General features: G+C 38.2%; 1 non-coding gene across 1 annotated transcript; it reads right to left on the bottom strand.

The window, feature by feature from the left end:
- Positions 1–16,716: 16,716 nt before the first annotated feature.
- Positions 16,717–16,818, bottom strand: LOC132542806 (U6 spliceosomal RNA). Its single transcript, XR_009553775.1, has one exon. It is a non-coding gene; the product is annotated as a U6 spliceosomal RNA (small nuclear RNA).
- Between the last annotated feature and the right edge of the window lie 3,123 nt (positions 16,819–19,941).

Raw genomic sequence — 19,941 nt, forward strand, 5'->3', positions numbered from 1 at the left:
ATAATTGGAAAACTTAGGAAGTATCATGTACTGAAAGCAAATAAATAAATGAAGCCAAATCAAACAGTATGTGGTATTATGGTGAGGGGTTATATAGAAGAATTGTAACTGTTTTCAAGAAATTTTATAAAACTGTCAAAGTAAAATGAAGTACAGTGTCTGGCAGATTTAAAAGGAAAAAGAAAAGAAAACCTGAGCAAAACATGGAGCAACTATGGTACAAGAAGCAGAAAAACAGAGGGTGGAAGTGAAAGAACCAATCAAATGATAGCTTAGTATAAAATTTAGAAAGACCTCAAGTACACTCTTTTTTTAAAAAAAAAAATTTTTATTTATAAAAAGGAAACATTGACAAAACCGTAGGGTAAGGGGTACAGCTCCACCACCAATAGCTTTCCTATTCTTTAACCCTGTAAACCCCATAACGTTTCCCTAATTTCACTGTGATCTGAAATATCACTTTGATAACAGTTCATGATTTGACCTTTGTTTCCAGAGACACACACCTCACTTTCCACCCTTCCAACCCTTCCAGGCATTACCATTCTCTGGAACACTGTGACCTCTACCTGGAGCCCGTGGGATCAGTCTATTTATCCTCTTCGTTCCATCTCTTGTTTTTGCTTTGTCTTCCTTTCCAGACCTAGATCTTCACTTAGAATGATGTACTTGCCTTCTTACATTGTGATGATAGACTTGGGCACCCAAATTTCAAAATATCTAAGAAATATTCAGTTTATCGGGTCTCAAATTAACACATATCTCATTATCATAGAGACAGAGAGGGGACCAGGCTGTTAAGTTAACCCACTGGGTTCGAGCCCTACTTGCAGGAGGGACGCTTCAAGGGAGGTAAAGCAGGTCTGTAGGTCTCTCTCTGTGTCTCTCTGTCTTCCTTGCTATCTCCCTCACTCCTCTCAGTTTCTATTGGTCCTATCTAATAAAAAATAACAAAGGGGACACAGAGAGAAAGACAACACAGAATGGCTCCTCTTCTTGTGAAGCTTATCCCAACAGCTTCTCTCTCCTAAGTGGTGATTGGTGCTTGAACTTGACAAAATGTGAAGTCTAACAGATAAGCCATCTCCCAGACCCTGACTGGTATAATTCTAGATAATATAACTTTAAGTGATTTACAATGTTTTAGAAGTTAATAACAACCTTTTAAGCAAAAATAATTTAAATTAACAGGAGAGGAAATGAGGGCCAAAAAACAATTTACAGTATAGAGATTGGATGGCCTGGTTTATGGCTAGAACCGAAGTAGAAAATAAAATAAAACTAAATGAAAAAGTTGTTATATTTTAGATCAGTATTTAATAAACCACTATTCTAAGAATAATTTAATTGCAGTGCACAATCCAGTTATAGTTTCTTCTGTATTAAAACAAAATGAAATTGTTTAAAGAGGTGTGAACATGACTATTAAAAGATATACAGTGCTGTACATAGTTGGTGCTTCAGTAAAAATAATTTTCTAATGAAACTTTGCTTCTTTAGATTCATACTTAGTTTCCATTTGATTTTCCAACATGTGTTTTTAATTTTCATTTGCTATTGGACTTCTATTTAATTTTTTAGTGATATAATTTTTCATAGCTTTTTGAATAAAACTGTGGCTCAAATACTTGAGAAAAACTGAGTTTCTTAGTGATCCTCAGACTTTTATGGATATGAAAATTTTCTCAGAATTTGGCCTTGTTTTGAAAATATTGATCATGTGTTCTCCATTAGTTTTCCATGTGATTATTTTAGACACACAATTTTTAAAAAATAATTTTATTAGTTATTAATAGTTTCTTACATGATTGTAAGATGTGTAGTTCCACACTCCACCCATCACCAAAGTTTTGTATCTCCACCCTCCTGCCATCCAAAGATAATCACTAGTTCTCACAAGTCTTACAAACAGCTTGCTTCCGTCTTTTTTTTTTTTTTTTTTTAAGCACTGATTAACAGTCTCCTGCCTGACTGGGAGTATGGACCGACCAGTCAACGCCCATGTTCAGCGGGGAAGCAATTACAGAAGCCAGACCTACCTTCTGCAACCCTCAACAACCCTGGGTCCATGCTCCCAGAGGGCTAGAGAATGGGAAAGCTATCATGGGAGGGGGTGGGTTATGGAGATTGGGTGGTGGGAATTGTGTGGAGTTGTACCCCTCCTACCTTATGTTTTTGTTCATTAATCCTTTCTTAAATAAAAAAATTAAAAAAAAAAAACAGTCTCCTGCCTGTAGCAACCTGGAAAAAACATTGAATTGCAGTTGTCAGTAATGACCATTAGGTGGCTCACTTGATCACAAAAGAGTGCAGATAACTAGGAACTCATTTGACTACTGAGGCATTTCCAGAGAATAACTGTAAGTGGGTATAAAAACAATTACAGGTCTGAGCAGGGATCACATGGTTGGAGAATGCTTTACCTATGCTCCTGTAAAATCAGAAGAATATAAAAGGAGATTAGGTGCCATGAGAAATTTCTTCAAAGAGCTTTTCCAAAAATGCCTATTTGTGCTGGTAATTTAGTATGCTAAGGAAAATATGAAGAAGTCAAAAAATACAAAAAACCTGGGTCTACAGTGATAAGGTAAGAGCAGAAATAATAAAACAGAAAGCAGAAAACAGTATAAAAATACATGGAGGCAGCAGCAGCTGTTTTTCTCCTCTCCTTTCCCGGGTCAACTAGGAATACCAAAGGAGACCACCTGGAACTGCAACAGGAAGGGACTGGAATGACTTCAGGAACCCACCAAATCACCAGTGAGTGCAAACATGTGTGGCTCATGGACAGAGAGAAGCCAGGGGAGAGATTAAGTGGCTGGGAACAGTCCCGCAGTTTACCAGTTGACACACCACTTCCAGTTTGTTTCAGCAACAAGGGGACTCCCCTGAGACTCACCAAATGCAACTGTGAGTCTCCATTGCTACTGCCCTCAGAATCTGGAGCAGTGGCAGGGAGGCCCTGTGATGACACCAGGGGACAGAGAACTAGCCAGGAAACTCAGGAGAAGATCTATACCTCAGTGGCCTAGTGACAAAATGCAACATCCCTTTATGATCAAAATGCTACAAAAAATGGGAATAGATGGAAAATTCCTCAAGATAGTGGAATATATATATATATATATATATATATATATATATATGAAACCTACATCCAACATCATACTCAATGCTGAAAAACTGGAAGCATTTCCCCTCAGATCAGGTACTAAACAGGGATGCCCACTATTACCATTACTATTCAACATAGTGTTGGAAGTTCTTGCCATAGCAATCAGGCAGGAGCAAGGAATTAAAGGCATACAGATTGGAAGAGAAGAAGTCAAACTCTCCCTATTTGCAGATGACATGATAGTATACACAGAAAAAACTAAGGAATCCAGCAAGAAGCTTTTGGAAATCATCAGGCAATACAGTAAGGTGTCAGGCTACAAAATTAACATTCAAAAGTCAGTAGCATTCCTCTATGCAAACACTAAGGTAGCAGAAGAAGAAATCCAGAAATCAATTCCTTTTACTATAGCAACAAAAACAATACAATATCAAGGAATAAAATTAGCCAAAGAAATGAAAGACTTGTATACTGAAAATTATGAGTCACTACTCAATGAAATTGAAAGACACAAAGATGTGGAAAGATATTCCATGTTCATGGGTTGGAAGAATTAACATCATCAAAATGAATATACTACCCAGAGCCATATAAAAATTTAATTCTATCCCCATCAAGGTCCCAGCCACATTTTTTAGGAGAATAGAACAAATACTACAAATATTAATCCGGAATCAGAAAATACCTAGAATTGCCAAAACAATCTTGAGAAGAAAGAACAGAACTGGAGGCATCACACTCCCAGATCTCAAATTGTATTATAGAGCCATTGTCATCTAAACTGCTTGGTACTGGAACATGAATAGACACACTGACCAGTGGAATAGAATTGAGAGCCCAGAAGTAAGCACCCCTCACCTATGGACATCTAATCTTTGACAAAGGGGCCCAGACTATCAAATACGGACAGCAGAGTCTCTTCAACAAATGGTGTTGGAAAATATGGGTTGAAACATGCAGAAGAATGAAATTGAACCACTGTATTTCACCAAATAGAAAAGTAAATTCCAAGTGGATCAAGAACTTGGATGTTAGACCAGAAACTATCGGATATCTAGAGGAAAATATTGGCAGAACTCTTTTCCGCACAAATTTTAAAGACGTCTTCAGTGGAATGAATCCAATTACAAAGAAGCCTAAGGCAAGCATAAACCTATGGGACTACATCAAATTAAAAAGCTTCTGCACAGCAAAAGAAACCAATATCCAAACCAAGAGTCCACTCACAGAATGGGAAAAATATCTTTACATGCCATACATCAGACAAGATGCTAATAACCAGAATAATTAAAGAACTTGCCAAACTCAACAACAAGAAAACAAATTAACTCCAAAAATGGAGGGAGGACATAGACAGAATATTCACCACAAAAGAGATCCAAAAGGCTAAGAAACACATGAAAAAATACTCCAAGTCTCTGATTGTCAGAGAAATGCAAATAAAGACAACAATGAGATACCACTTCACTCCTGTGAGAATGTCATACATCAGAAAGGCTAATAGCAACAAATGCTGGAGAACCGGGTCAAAGGAACCCTCCTGCACTGCTGTTGGGAATGTCAGTTGGTCCAACCTCTGTGGAGATCAGTCTGGAGAACTGTCAGAAAGCTAGAAATGGACCTCCTGAGGATATATCCTGAGAAACTCAACACACCCATCCAAAAAGATCTGTGTATACAAAATGTGCTTAGCAGCACAATTTGTAATAGCCAAAACCTGGAAGCAACCCAGGTGTCCAACAACAGATGAGTGGCTGAGTAAGTTGTGCTGTATATACACAATGGAATACTCAGCTAACAAAAATGGTGACTTCACCATTTCAGCCAATCTTGGATGGACCGTGAAAAATTCATGTTAAGTGAAATAAGTCAGAAATTGAAGGATGGATATGGGATGATCTCACTCTCTGGCAGAAGTTGAAAACCAAGATCAGAAGAGAAAACACAAGTAGAACCTGAACTGGAATTGGCGTATTGCACCAAAGTAAAAGACTCTGGAGTGGGTGGAGGTGAAAATACAGGTCCAAAAAGGATGACAGAGGACCTAGTGGGGGTTGTATTGTTATATGGAAAACTGAGAAATGTGATGCATGTACAAACTATTGTTTTTATTGTTGAATGTAAAACATTAATTCTCCAATAAAGAAATTTAAAAAATATACATTGAAACCCTAAACTGGTTTAATGAGATGTTTCTGAAAGGAAGTTTAAAATACATATATATTGAATTCCATGGTACTGGCAGCAACAAATATCTTAATTAACATCAAAAAGTAAATATTTACCAAATATTAGGTCACAAAGGCTAAAGAAGAATATAGAAACTCATATATAAGGATATGTTTGCATATATATATTGCATATATATATATATATGTTCTAAATCCTTTTGTCAGTTTTATGTTTAAGTATATAAAATTTAAATATTTTATACACACACACACACACACACACACATATATATATATATATATATATATATATATATATATATTAATGAAGGAGTAAGAGGAAAATAGAACCAGAGCATCACTTCGGCATATGTGACACCAAGGACTTCAAGCTTAAGATACCAATGCTTTATCCACTGTGTAATCTCCTGGGCCAAATCTTTGAAAAATATTTTAATAACAGACAATAAAGTCACTTGATCTGGCACCTGTACTCAGAAATCCAGTATAGGGGTGGTTGTGCACTTAATAAAGTATACACGTTACTATGGGCAAGAACCTAGGTTCAAACTTCTGGTCCTCACCTTCAGGAGGGAAACTTCATGACCCATATAGCAGTGTTACATTTGTCTCCCTTTCTCTCTCCGTCTCAATTTCTTTTTCCATCTCAACTTCTTTCTGTTGCTACCCTATAAATAAGTGAAAAGAAGATGGAAGGGAAAAAGGAAGGAAGGAAGGAAGGAAGGAAGGAAGGAAGGAAGGAAGGAAGGAAGGAAGGAAAGAGGGGACTCAGCTAGTGGCATCACTCTTCCTTCAGGATTCTTTGAGTATATGTATGATGATCTTCCCTGTGAATATGCATAATATTTGACATACAAATGAAGGGACGAAGCAGTGCAAATGAGTGTATAAAATATTCTGTGTTCCTCATTTTTTTTAAAAAACGTCAGCAATCAATGAACTGTTTTTTAACAGTTACGCCAGCTTCCTTGAGACCTCCAGTTTAGATCCCCAAACCCATTCTATGCAAGTACTTATTGTTATCTGGGGTAGCAAAATGTATTCATAGGTAGAAATACTAGTGCTAAATGACATAAATCTTTTCTGACAACAATACACCTGACTAAAGAACATATTGTTGGGAAGTGTATTGGGAAGAATGAACAAAGACTTTATCAAATATATAGATAGTGTCTTTGGTGAAAGAATTGAGAAACCACCCCAGACAATTCAACCCTGTGATGTCAACTGGAGAGAAAAGTATTTTCTAAAATCTATGTGAGGAGGTGAGGCCAAGGAAGGTGATAGGATCCAAAATTAGACACAGGAACAATGTCTAGCATCAAAGTGAAAAGCTTGAAAACCTGGGGTATTTTACCACCATATACTTTTGACTCATGGTCCACACTTAGATGCATAGAACACCTGATGCTCTCATGACATTTTATGCATCATCTCAGTGACTCAGTTGTTAACAGTCTTTCCAAGGACAATGACAGCTTCACATGTGATTATGAACCTGTTGTATATTCCCCAAGACTTAGTAAGATGATCAGAGAAAGTAAGGTTATAGCTACCTTTTTTTCTGTGATAGTGATGGATTCTTACCTCATCATCAGTATCTGAAGCATATCATTGCCAATTCTTGGGATGGATTTTAAAATGAGCACCTATCAAGTTGATGCCTTTTTTAGTGTGCAGTTCTGTGAATGTCAACACTTGTATAATTTTGTAACCAACACACATTGATGCAGAGCACTTTCATCACTGCAGCAAACTCTGGCAGAAACTTCTTTTTACCTTTCTTATCCCTTTTTTGATTAGTTTCTAGCAAGCTTACTGCATGTTTAGTGGCTCTTTGGGTTTTTCAGATAAAAAGAAACCGAGAGAGATAGAGACAGAGGAAAAGAGATGTGTAAGTAAGGCAAATGAGGCTCACTGTCCAGGTGAACTATTTTGCCAACTCTAGAAATTTCTATATCCTTTTATGAACCAAAATAATGTCTTTGCCTTATAACTATCCATCCTATTCTCATAAATATCGCAACCCTTTATGTCTGCAGCATACCCTCACTTATATCAGCAGCTGCTGGTACCCTGTCTAAGGATAGTCAAATCACCTGCTTTCTCTGTTACTTCATACATCTGTTTAACTACATATTACTTGCTTTTAAAATATGGCTTCCAATGATCTGTAAACTCTATAAAGATATAAGCTGTATCTCTCATGTGTGTGACTGAATTTTAGGTAATCCACATCTAAATAATGACTCAACAAATGAATCCTAATTTTAGTAGTAATATTTAATAGTTCTCAGTATTTATCTAGCATGTGTCATATGGAATAGTTAAGTATTGATGGGCCAGCCACTAAAACTCTTAGTGATTTTAAAGCAAAGGTCAGTTAAATTCCCTATAAAGCTCACATAGTAAATATTTTCCCTTACTTTATTAGAAGGCTAATGGTTTATGGTACAGTTATTGACACATGGGTACAATTTCTTGTCTCTCCATGATAGGTGTCTGTAAAACACTCTGACCCCCAACATAGGTCTTTTCCATCTTCATGCACCATGACCCCAGAGCCTCAAATATTTTAGGTCAGAAGAACTCAGTAGCACCAACTCCATTCTACATTGTAGCATGAAAATAGACACTGTTAATATATAAATAAGAAAATTTAACTGTTCCCACAAAAGAGCAGACCTAATTTGACCCATGGGCCATGGTATTTTTGTGTGCCCGAGTTAAAGTAAAATTCATTTATTTTTGCTCATAAATCTACCTATTGATTGACCTTAGTTGGCGGGGTCACTCAAGTGTCTGTAGTCAACTAGTAGGTGAGAGAAAGGCTGGAACTTTTAAGGAGACTTCACTTATATATCTGAGAATTAGACTGGCTATTGGTTAGAGATGGGGTAATTTATGGTCAGTAGACTAGCCCATGTTCATCTATGTGGCAGAATTAACCATTCAAGAAGAAGCACAATTTCTAGAGAGCAAGAGCAAAAGTATGCAAGGTCATGAGCTTTAGTCTAAGAGATGACATGATCATTCCCTCTGCATTATATTGTTAAAATAAGTCACAAAAACCTCCACCTCCTAATTAGAGGAAATTAAAATTAATATTAGAAAGAGAATGGTGAGAAATGCAATCATGTTAATAATCTACAATACCATCACAACATGCTATTCATAAAGAACAGTCATACTGCCTTACAAATAGCAATCCTTGTGATTTTTCAGTGCAATGTTCAGCAAAGTTAGTGGCCCTTTGTTACCCAGACCATATTCCTTCAGCAGCAGTAATAATACAATCTCCATTAATTTTAGTGTTGTAGTCAAGTCAACAACTCAAACTGTCACTCAAGAATAAAAAGGAATACATGTTTTGAATATGCAGTTGCTCCTGGAATGTTGTTCCCCAAAATATTCCTCAAGGAGCCTACTCACAGATAAATGTTGACTCCTATGATGTGTGATTTATAACAAATATGTATTTGTCGTTCATCTTGTTTCTGGCACAGTCCTCCTAAAACCCTTTCTTAAGTGATAAAAGCAACAAAGTTGTCTCTTATTGTATTAAGGTGACTTGTAGAATTCACCTAAGGAAGTCAGTTAGCTTTGAATACCATGCCCGTGAAAAACACATCTCCTGAGTTATGATCATTGCCATGCAATGGTGTTGTCTCCTGAACACTCTACATTTGCCTTTTATGATCCTCACAATCACACTTGGACATATATAAAATGTAGTAAACACACACACACACACACACACACACACACACACACACACACACACCAGCAGCAGCAGCAGCAGCTAAGTAAGTTTATCAAGGGTTTTCCAAAAGTATGTGACAGAACCAAAAATTAGTCCCCAATTCTGACTTCAGTTCCAAAGTTACCTCCTAGTCATAAGTCACATAACCCTTTATTCTACTTCCCAGTGATAAGTCACTTCACCCTTTAGGAGAATACTATCATAGGAGCTATCTATCTGCTTTCTACTCTGCTCTCCCAAAGATACCTAAGTTTTGCTCTCCTTTTGACTTATTACTGTTCATTTGTGCAAACATCGAATTCTCCCTTGGTCAAACTGGGGTAACAATAGCCACTCAAAAGCATTATTAATTTTGTCATTACCTGCCCTACATGGATGAGATATTATTTTAAAAGTCACCTAAGTCATACTAAATGCATTGCTTTTTAATTAAGTCAAGTAATAATTCCCCCACCCCTTTAAAGTAGTAGAAGAAGGTGTAATATAAAAGACAGAAATTGGCAGCTCTGATACTTAATTCTAGATCAGCAAATTACTAGCTAAACTGGCTTAGGCAAATCATTTAATTTATGCATTTTTAATTCTTCATCTATAAAAAGACTATAATAATATCTTCAATCTTGTAATGGTGTCATGATAATTAATAAGTTTATACAGGTAAAGTACTTAGAAAAGAAAGTGGTATATGTTATATGCATAATAAGTTGCTATTACTGACCATCATTATCTTTTAGTAAGTTTAATTCTTAATTCAGCTTTTCATTCAGCAAAAGAAAAATTATCTTTCTACCATTAATGGAACTTGGTCAATATGTGTTGACATTTCTACAGATTTCTTAAAGGTCTTGAATTATACCTTACACTTAAGCAAAACTAAATTAAGCATTGGCAAATTGTGACTTTTCTCCAATTTACAACACCCTGAAAAAATTCTGTAACATCAAAATAACAAAATGTTGTCAATATGACATGTGCTCAAGTGCTAGCAACAGCTTTGTGCTGATGCATTTCAACGTTCTATCTTCTATGACTAATGGTTTTCAATTTCACATGTATTTTCTCATTACTTAATGTTTGAAGGGTCTTGTGATACATATTATATGCCTGGAAATGTAAACAAAAATGGGTCCCTGTTCTCAAGGAGATTTTCAGAGTAAAGGGATAGGCTTGTGTGATAAATTGTGCATAGAATATTCTATGTGTTAGAATTCTGTATTGCCAGTAGGTTCTCAGATTTTTTTAAGTTCTTTTTTGATGGTATCTGTTTATTTGCTTGTTTTTTTTCATCATTGCTAAGTCCTTACAGCTCGAGGCAGTCTTTTTCAGATAGAGGGAGGCAAGGAAGAGAAGGAAAGACATTATAGCAGTTAATTTCCCCCTCCAGTTCAATGAGGTCCTGATTTGAACCTGCTTGTACTCATGGTGTCTTACCAGGTAAGCCAATTGGCCAGTGTCTCCCTCCCACTCCCGTTGCCCCCATAATTTCTGACTTTAATCCATACTGTAAAAAGTCATATTGAAATTTTTAAGAAGTCATGTGGCCATTTGTTTCCATATCAAGAATTTTACTTTGGTATTTATGAAAGGATAAATTGAAGGAACATATTCATGATGTGAGGGTGGCAGGGATCACTACCACTACCTGGAATGGAAGTAATTAAGGATCACATTGCATTCTGAAAAGAGAAAGGAGGCTTAGAGACAGTATAGAAATATTCACCTCATGAAAGACAAACACTGGACACAGCTAAGGCAGTACTAAGAGGGAAGTTCATAGCTATACAAGCACACATTAGGAAACAAGAAAAAGCACAAATAAACAGCACATCTTAAAGACCTAGAAGAAGTAGAACAAAGGAACCCTACAGCAACCAGAAGGACAGAAATCACTAAAGTTAGGGCAAAAATAAGTAACATTGAGAATAAGAAAACCATACAAAAGATCAACGAAAGTAAATGTTGGTTCTTTGAAAGAGTGAACAAAATCGACAAACCTTTAGCCAGACTCACAAAACAAAAAAGGGAGAAGACCCAAATAAATCAGATACTAAATAAAAAGGAGTTATCACAACAGACACTGCAGAAATTCAACATCATGCGAGGCTTCTATGAACAACTATACGCCACCACACTAAAGAACCTGGAAGAAATGGACAATTTCCTATATACCTACCAACTTCCAAAACTAAGTAAAGAGGAAGTAGATAACATGAACAGGCCCATCACAGCTAATGAAATTGAAACAGTTATCAAAAATCTCCCCAAAAATAAAAGTCCTGGACCAGATGGTTTTACAAATGAATTCTACAAAACCTTCAAAGAAGAACTAATACCTCTACTTTTAAAAGTTCCAGAAGATCGAAGACACTGGAAGCTTCTATGCCAGCTTCTATGAAGTCAACATCACCCTGATACCAAAAGCAGACAGGGACACAACCAAAAAAGAAAACTACAGACCAATATATCTGATGAACATAGATACAAAAATATTGAACAAAATTCTAGCCAACCAGACACAGCAGTATATCAAAAATATTGTTCATCATGACCAAATGGGGTTTATCCCAGGCATGCAAGGTTGTTTTAATATACGTAAATCAATCAGTGTGATCCACCACATCAACAAAAGCAAGACCAAAAACCACATGGTCATATCAATAGACGCAGAGAAAGCCTTTGACAAAATACAACATCCCTTTATGATCAAAACACTACAAAAAATGGGAATAGATGGAAAATTACTCAAGATAGTGGAGTCTATATATAGTAAACCTACAGCCAATATCATACTCAGTGGTGAAAAACTGGAAGCATTTCCACTCAGATCAGGTACTAGACAGGGCTGCCCACTATCACCATTACTATTCAACATAGTGTTGGAAGTTCTTGCCATAGCAATCAGGCAGGAGCAAGGAATTAAAGGGATACAGATTGGAAGAAAAGAAGTCAAACTCTCCCTATTTGCAGATGACATGATAGTATACATGGAAAAACCTAAGGAATCCAGCAAGAAGCTTTTGGAAATCACCAGGCAATACAGTAAAGTGTCAGGCTATAAAATTAACATTCAAAAGTCAGTGGCATTCCTCTATGCAAACACTAAGTTAGAAGAAATTGAAATCCAGAAGTCAATTCCTTTTACTACAGCAACAAACCAATAAAATATCTAGGAGTAAATCTAACCAAAGAAGTGAAAGACTTGTATACTGAAAATTATGAGTCACTACTTAAAGAAATTGAAAAAGACACAAAGAAGTGGAAAAATATTCCATGTTCCTGGGTTGGAAGAATTAACATAATCAAAATGAATATACTACCCAGAGCCATCTACAGATTTAATGCTATCCCCATCGAGATCCCAAACACATTTTTTAGGAGAATAGAAATAATGCTACAAATGTTTGTCTGGAACCAGAAAAGACCTAGAATTTCCAAAACAATCTTGAGAAGAAAGAAAAGAACTGGAGGCATCACACTCCCAGATCTCAAACTGTATTTTAGGGCCATTGTCATCAAAACTGCTTGGTACTGGAACATGAATAGACACACTGACCAGTGGAATAGAATTGAGAGCCCAGAAGTAAGCACCCCTCACCTATGGACATCTAATCTTTGAGAAAGATGCCCAGACTTTCAAATATGGAAAGCAGAGTCTCTTCAACAAATGGTGTTGGAAACAATGGGTTGAAACATGCAGAAGAATGAAACTGAATCACTGTATTTCACCAAATACAAAAGTAAATTCCAAGTGGATCAAGGACTTGGATGTTAGACCAGAAACTATCAGATACTTAGAGGAAAATATTGGCAGAACTCTTTTCCACATAAATTTTAAAGACATTTTCAATGAAGTGAATCCAATTACAAAGAAGACTAAGGCAAGTATAAACCTATGGGACTACATCAAATTAAAAAGCTTCGTCACAGCAAAAGAAAGCACTACCCAAACCAAAATACCCCTCACAGAACGGGAGAAGATCTTTACATGCCATACATCAGATAAGAGTTTAATAACAAACATATATAAAGAGCTTGCCAGACTCAACAACAAGACAACAAATAATCCCATCCAAAAATGGGGGAAGGACTTGGACAGAATATTCACCACAGAAGAGATCCAAAAGGCCGAGAAACACATGAAAAAATACTCCAAGTCTCTGATTGTCAGAGAAATGCAAATAAAGACAACAATAAGATACCACTTCACTCCTGTGAGAATGTCATACATCAGAAAAGGTAACAGCAGCAAATGCTGGAGAGGGTGTGGGGTCAAAGGAACCCTCCTACACTGCTGATGGGAATGTCAGTTGGTCCAACCTCTGTGGAGAACAGTCTGGAGAACTCTCCGAAGGCTAGAAATGGAGCTACCCTATGACCCTTCAATTCCTCTCCTGGGGATATATCCTAAGGAACCCAACACACCCATCCAAAAAGATCTGTGTACACATATGTTCTTGGCAGCACAATTTGTAATAGCCAAAACCTGGAAGCAACCCAGGTGTCCAACAACAGATGAGTGGCTGAGCAAGTCATGGTATATATACACAATGGAATACTCACAGCTGTAAAAAAATGGTGACTTCACCGTTTTCAGCCGATGTTGGATGGACCTTGAAAAATTCATGTTAAGTGAAATAAGTCAGGAAGAGTATGGGATGATCTCACTCTCAGGCAGAAGTTGAAAAACAAGATCAGAAAAGAAAACACAAGTTGAACCTGAAATGGAATTGAGTAAAATACTCTGGGGTGGGTGGGTGGGGAGAATACAGGTCCATGAAAGATGATACATGACATAGTGGGGGTTGTATTGTTATATGGGAAACTGGGGAATGTTATGCATGTACAAACTATTGTATTTACTGTTGAATGTAAAACATTAATTCCCCAATAAGGAAATTAAAAAAAAAAAAGACAAACACTGCATGGTCATGTTTACATAAGTGATTAAAATACTTAAAGTTGGGGCAAAAAGGGGGGAGTATCCGATCTGTCTCTAAGACTTTATGAGAACTATGAATGTCATCTGAGGTGGGGTAGGGTAAGGATGGTGAGAGACAGAACTTCGGTGATGGGTGTGGTATGGGCCTATGTCTTTATAATTTTATAATCTTGTCACTATAATTTTATAATCTAAGTCACTAATTTAAAAATGCTCACCTCAGAACCAAACTTGAAGGCCTCATGCCATCAATGCAATAAATATACTGTTGTAAGGACTATTTTCATGCCATTATTAGTAAGGTAGTTGCCCTATTAGGTGAGCTACCTCCTTGCCCCTTGTCAAAGTTTAAAATAATAAGTTAGAAAACTTTTAGTGATAGCAATATCCTTGAGTATAAGGAGACACATTATAAAAATTGAACTTTTCTGGGGCCAGGTGGTAGAACATACACACTACAATGCTCAAGGACTGAGAATCAAAACCTCAATCCCCACCTGCAGGAGGGAAGCTTCATGAGCACTGAAACAGTTCTGCAGGTCTCTCCACCATTCCCACGCTCCCCACTCCAGATCCTTCTTCCCTCTCAATTTCTGTCTGTCTTTGCCCAAAATTAATAAATAAAATATTTAAAATTTTTAAAAGGAAGAAATGAGCTTTGTAGACAGGCATTCATCCACTGTAAATCCATTAACTAAAATTTCAGTTTCTTCACCTCTAAATTAGTGATTCCTGGAGGAACCCTCCATTTCATTATGATTAGCTGAGAAAAATCGAGGATGTGTCTTAGATGTTGTAGTTATTCACCAAATATCAGTTTGTATATTTTGTGAAGCCCACAAGTTTTTTTTTTTAATCATCTTCTTAGGGGAATAATAATTTACAGGACAATTGTCTTATCATCTCACGCATGGTTTCTGTCTGCCTATCACTTCAGCAACCAATTGAAGTCTTTCTCTATCATCCTGTACTGGGTCTGCAACACTCTCCCAGCTCTCCCTACCTCCCTTCTACTTCTCACCCCAGTCCTTGGCTTTGCTGTAACAGGGTACACCTGGTACAAGTTTCACCCTGTGTTTTCTCTTCCTTGTTTCTTAAGTTCCACATATAAATGAGATAACTCAATATTCATTCTTCTGCTGCTATCACTTAACACGATTCCCTCAAGTCCTGTCCAAGATTGGTAAAGGAGAAGATTTCATCATTTCTCATAGCTGAGTAGTATTCCACTGTACATATATCACATGTTTCTAACCACTCATCCGTCATTGGACATCTGTGTTACTTCCATATTTGAGCTATTAAAAACAGTGTTGCTATAAACATAGGTGCACATAGATCTCTTTGAATAGGTGTTTTTGTTTTCCTTGGAAAAATTGTTAGGATAGAAACTGCTGGATCATAAGCTAGGTCCATTTCTAATGTTTGAGGAATCTTCAGACTGTTTTCCAAAGAGGCTGAATTAGTTTACATTTCCACCAACAATGTGATAGTATTCCTTTCTCTATATCCTCACCAATACTTGTTTCTAGTCTTTCTAATGTATGTATTTTTCACAGGTGTAAAGTAAGATATCATTACTTCTTTCACTTGCAGTTCTCTGATAATCAGTGACTTTGAGCATTTTTGTTCATATGTCTTTTGGCCATCTGATATCTTCTTTGGTGAAAAAAAAGTCTATGCATGCCTTCTTCCCATAACTAATGGGGTTGCTTTTTTTTTCTTCTTTTTTTCTGAGTTTCGTGAGTCCTGTATATACTTTTGTAATTATGATGTATGATGTATAATGATCTTTACCCATTCATTCAGGCTTTTTTAAAAAAAATTTTTATTTAAGAAAGGATTAATGAACAAAAACATAAGGTAGGAGGGGTACAACTCCACACAATTCCCACCACCCAATCCCCATAGCCCACCCCCTCCCATGATAGCTTTCCCGTTCTCTAGCCCTCTGGGAGCATGGACCCAGGGTCGTTGAGGGTTGCAGAAGGTAGAAGGTCTGGCTTCAGTAATTGCTTCCCCGCTGAACATGGGCGTTGACTGGTCGGTCCATACTCCCAGTCTGCCTCTCTCTTTCCCTAGTAAGGTGTGTCTCTGGGGAAGCTGAGCTGCAGGACACATTGGTGGGGTCTTCAATCCAGGGAAGCCTGGCTAGCATCCCGGTGGCATCCCGGTGGCATCCCGGTGGCATCCCGAGTAATGAAGCTGAAGGGTTGTCATTCCACACGTGAAGTCTCTGGATACAGTCTGAGGTGAAGCATGTTGAGGTGGCAATCGTTGCGTTGGTTAGGTTGTGATTGACGGATGCAATATTATTTGGTTTGGATTGGGAGATGCATACGGGAAAGTGGGCCCTAGCCAAGGGTTCCAGGACTGGGGGGAGTAGGGGCTCTATAGTGGAGATGTGAGGTTCCTGCTGTCTTAAGGTTCAAAAAGACAATCGATAGTTAATATTATCATCACATTATTTGTTAATTGGGTTAACTTTGAAAAGTCCCTTTGTTATGGTTTGCTGTACAGTATCCAGTTCATTCAGGCTTTTTGTTGTTGTTGTTGATGATGGTTCCTTTTACTGTGCAGAAGCTTTTCAGTTTGATATCATTCCAATAGTTTATTTTTGTTTTTGTTTTCCTTGCTGTTGGACTCGAGTCTTTGAGACTTTTCTATGACAAGCACCACAGAGTGTTCTGCCAATTTTTTCCATGTAAAAACTATAACACACTTCATAAATTTGTGTGTCATCCTTATGCAAGGGGAATGGTAATTTCTGTGTTGTTGCAATTTTAGTATACAGTCTAATGGAGCAAGCACCATGCCATTTGCTGTTGATACAATTAAGAACATTCTCACTGACCTTCTGTCAGATTCATGAAGCCTACTGATTTCACTTTTATTTTGCTCATTAAATTTAATGACTTTTAAAAATATATTTATCCAATTTAATTTATTAGTTGAAAATATTCTAATATTATGTAGTCAGGAGAATGCATAGGAAAGCCTCCTCAATCGTTATCGAACAGGCCATGGCCGGTGTACCACTATGTTCCACCGCTGGGGAGCCAGAGACAACCCGAGTTGCCCCTGCGGCTACAGACAGACTATGACCCACACAGTCAACGACTGCCACCTCTCCAGATTCAAAGGAGGTCTCGACACTTTACATCAGGCTCAACCTGACACTGTTGACTGGCTATGGAAGAAGGGCAAACGCTAGAAGAAGAAGAAGATAGGAAAGCTAGCAATTGGAAAAAAAAAAAAAAAGTAAAAGGAGAAATAAAAAGTGCTGGGAAAGTACTCTCACACTGTTACCAAAAACAGAAATGGCATACTATTTGCTCTTATGGACTTTGGTTTTTTTGTTTGTTTGTTTGTTTTGTTTTTTTTACCAGAGCACTACTCAGCTCTGGCTTATGGTGGTGTGGAGTATTGAACCTGGACTTTGGAGCCTCAGGCACTAGAGTCTGTTTGCATAACCATTGTGCTATCAACCCTCACCGTTGCTCTTATGGACTAAGTCAAGTTGAATTTTGCAAAAATCTCTGATCTAGCATTCTTCTGGTCTTATATGAGCAAGCAGGAGCTGGAAACCATCTAAATCCAAAGACAAACCTATGATTCACAGTATCTTTTACCATTTTGCTCCCTCTTATTTTCAGTGTCACCAAGCCCAAGTATATCTCTTTTCAATTTAATAGCTGAAAAAAATCCAGAATCATGCCTATAGTAAGTATTAAAAGTGAAGATAACTATAATTCTAGAATTGCTAGTGTGTTATTGATGTTGATGTTGTTGCTTTTGTCAGGGTTATTGCTAGGACTCACTGCCAGAAGAACTCGGCTGGTGCTGGAGGGCATTTTTTTTTTCTCCCTTCTAGATAGAGAATGAGGGACAGAGACAGAAAGAGAGAAAAGAAAAAGAAACATTGTTGCACTTTTCTATTGCTTGTAAAGTTTCCCCACCCACAGCAGGCATGCCCATGTAGTGGCCCAGGGTTCCAGTCCAGGTCCTAGAGCATGGTAATGTGTGAGGTCTACTAGTAAGCCACCTACAAACCCTAAATCTGCTTTCTAAAGACTTTATTACATATGAAAGAGAAAGTATGTGTCATGTGAGGCAGAGAAGAGGAAAGGAGGCAGGGATTTAGGTAAAAGATAAAGAGAAAGGGATAGAGGTAGGGATAGGGAGGGAAAGAGAGAGGGGGGAAGGGGAGGGAGAGGGAGGGAAAGAGAGAGAGGGGGAAGGGGAGGGAGAGGGAGAAGAGAGACCAGAATATCACTCTGAAATGCGTGGTACCTTGTTGTTAAAATTTTCGGAGGCTCTTGCCGGCAGGGCTTAGCTTCACGGGTGGGTAACAGAGATGCGGAGACAACGGCTGGGCAGGGAAGCTGTATTTCTTTATTCAGAAACAACGATTCATAAACTAAGACAAAATAATCACCAAACAGAACTCTGCTGTCTCTTTGCAGCGGTGCAAGCACTCTCTCTTCCTCTGTAACTCAGGAATCCAGAAACTCTCTCACTCAGGAACCCTCTCTCGGGGTTCCTTGGGGTGGGGCCAAGCGGCCACGAAATTAACTGGACTGATCCAATTCTCTTGGCGGGGGAGGGCTAGAACAAACCAATGTAAAGCATACGACAATTCCCCCTTTTCTTTTTAACTAAATGACTATAGTATCAAGGGTGTGGGGTGAACAGAAACATATATCATACAGGCATTTTTAAAAAAGAAACTGGCACAAACATGGAGAAACATGTAAGCAAGTAACAAGAACAAGTGTGCAAAACTTTATCAGCTTAAAAAAAACATTTCTTGCCTCTGGGGGGCGTACTTTCTCGACGGACAAGGGAAGGCCTAAGGGGGCCATATCTGCCTCTGTGGGCAAAACTTTATCAGCTTAAAAAAATATTTCTTGCCTCTGGGGGCCATACTTTCTTTGACGGGCATTTGCATGGGGGCGGGAAACGGCCTAGAGTCCCAAAGGCAGCTGGCTGCAACTTACTTACTATGAAACAAAACTTGTTATTAGCATATCTACTGCACGATCCAATGTTTCTAATAGAGAAGGAATTTGAGACTTTTACATATCAACGTCTTTTAACCTTTTGTTACACCCATTCAAGATGGAGTCACGTTGTACTCAGGAAAGAAAACCTCAGGCATGGGAATAATTAGCATAGCCATTGTGCAATCTACCATTTCTAATAGAGAAGGTAATGGAGAGTTTTACATATCAACAAGTCTATTTAACCTTTTGTTTAGACCAACTTAGTTAAAATATATTGCTTGTTAACTAATTTTTACCTTAGACTTTAAATGTAAGTTAATTTTATCTTTATGAGAATTACGTTGAAAACCTTTTTCATTTAACTTTGTCTAGTAAGAATTTAGCCTTAAAGTTACTGTTTACCAAACTTTAAACATATACATAAACAACAACAAATGGCGCCCACGTGGACCTGACCTGCGCATCTCTCAGATAAGTAAAGACAATTTGGCTACCTATGCACTATGGCCTTCTCTTCTGCTTGTGAAGAGATCTCCAAAGGCCTCTGCTCTTTCTTCACGAGACTGTTTTGCTGTTTCTGGAACATTTATCTCTGGACCACTCTATGGTTTCCACTCGCTTGGGCGAACTCAGAACAGCCAGCGGGAAGAGCCAGCGGGCAGGAGGTGAGGCGCGGAGCTGCTGTTTCCACCTGGTTAAATAGCCAACCAGCCGGCTGCGCCCAGACAACCCCGCGCACTGCGCCCGCAGCCCCGCAGCCCCGCAGCCCCGCAGCCCACAGGAGGCCGACGCCAGCACACAAGAGCCCCAAGAGCCCGACGGCAGCATGCAAGAGCCCGAGGCCAGCCCACAGGAGCCGGCTCTCCACCGTGTGGCGCAGGGCACTGGACGCGTGATCCCTCCACACTGCTCGGCCACTGCGAGCA

This window comes from Erinaceus europaeus, chromosome 1, assembly GCF_950295315.1.
Source record: "Erinaceus europaeus chromosome 1, mEriEur2.1, whole genome shotgun sequence".
NCBI lineage: Eukaryota > Metazoa > Chordata > Mammalia > Eulipotyphla > Erinaceidae > Erinaceus > Erinaceus europaeus.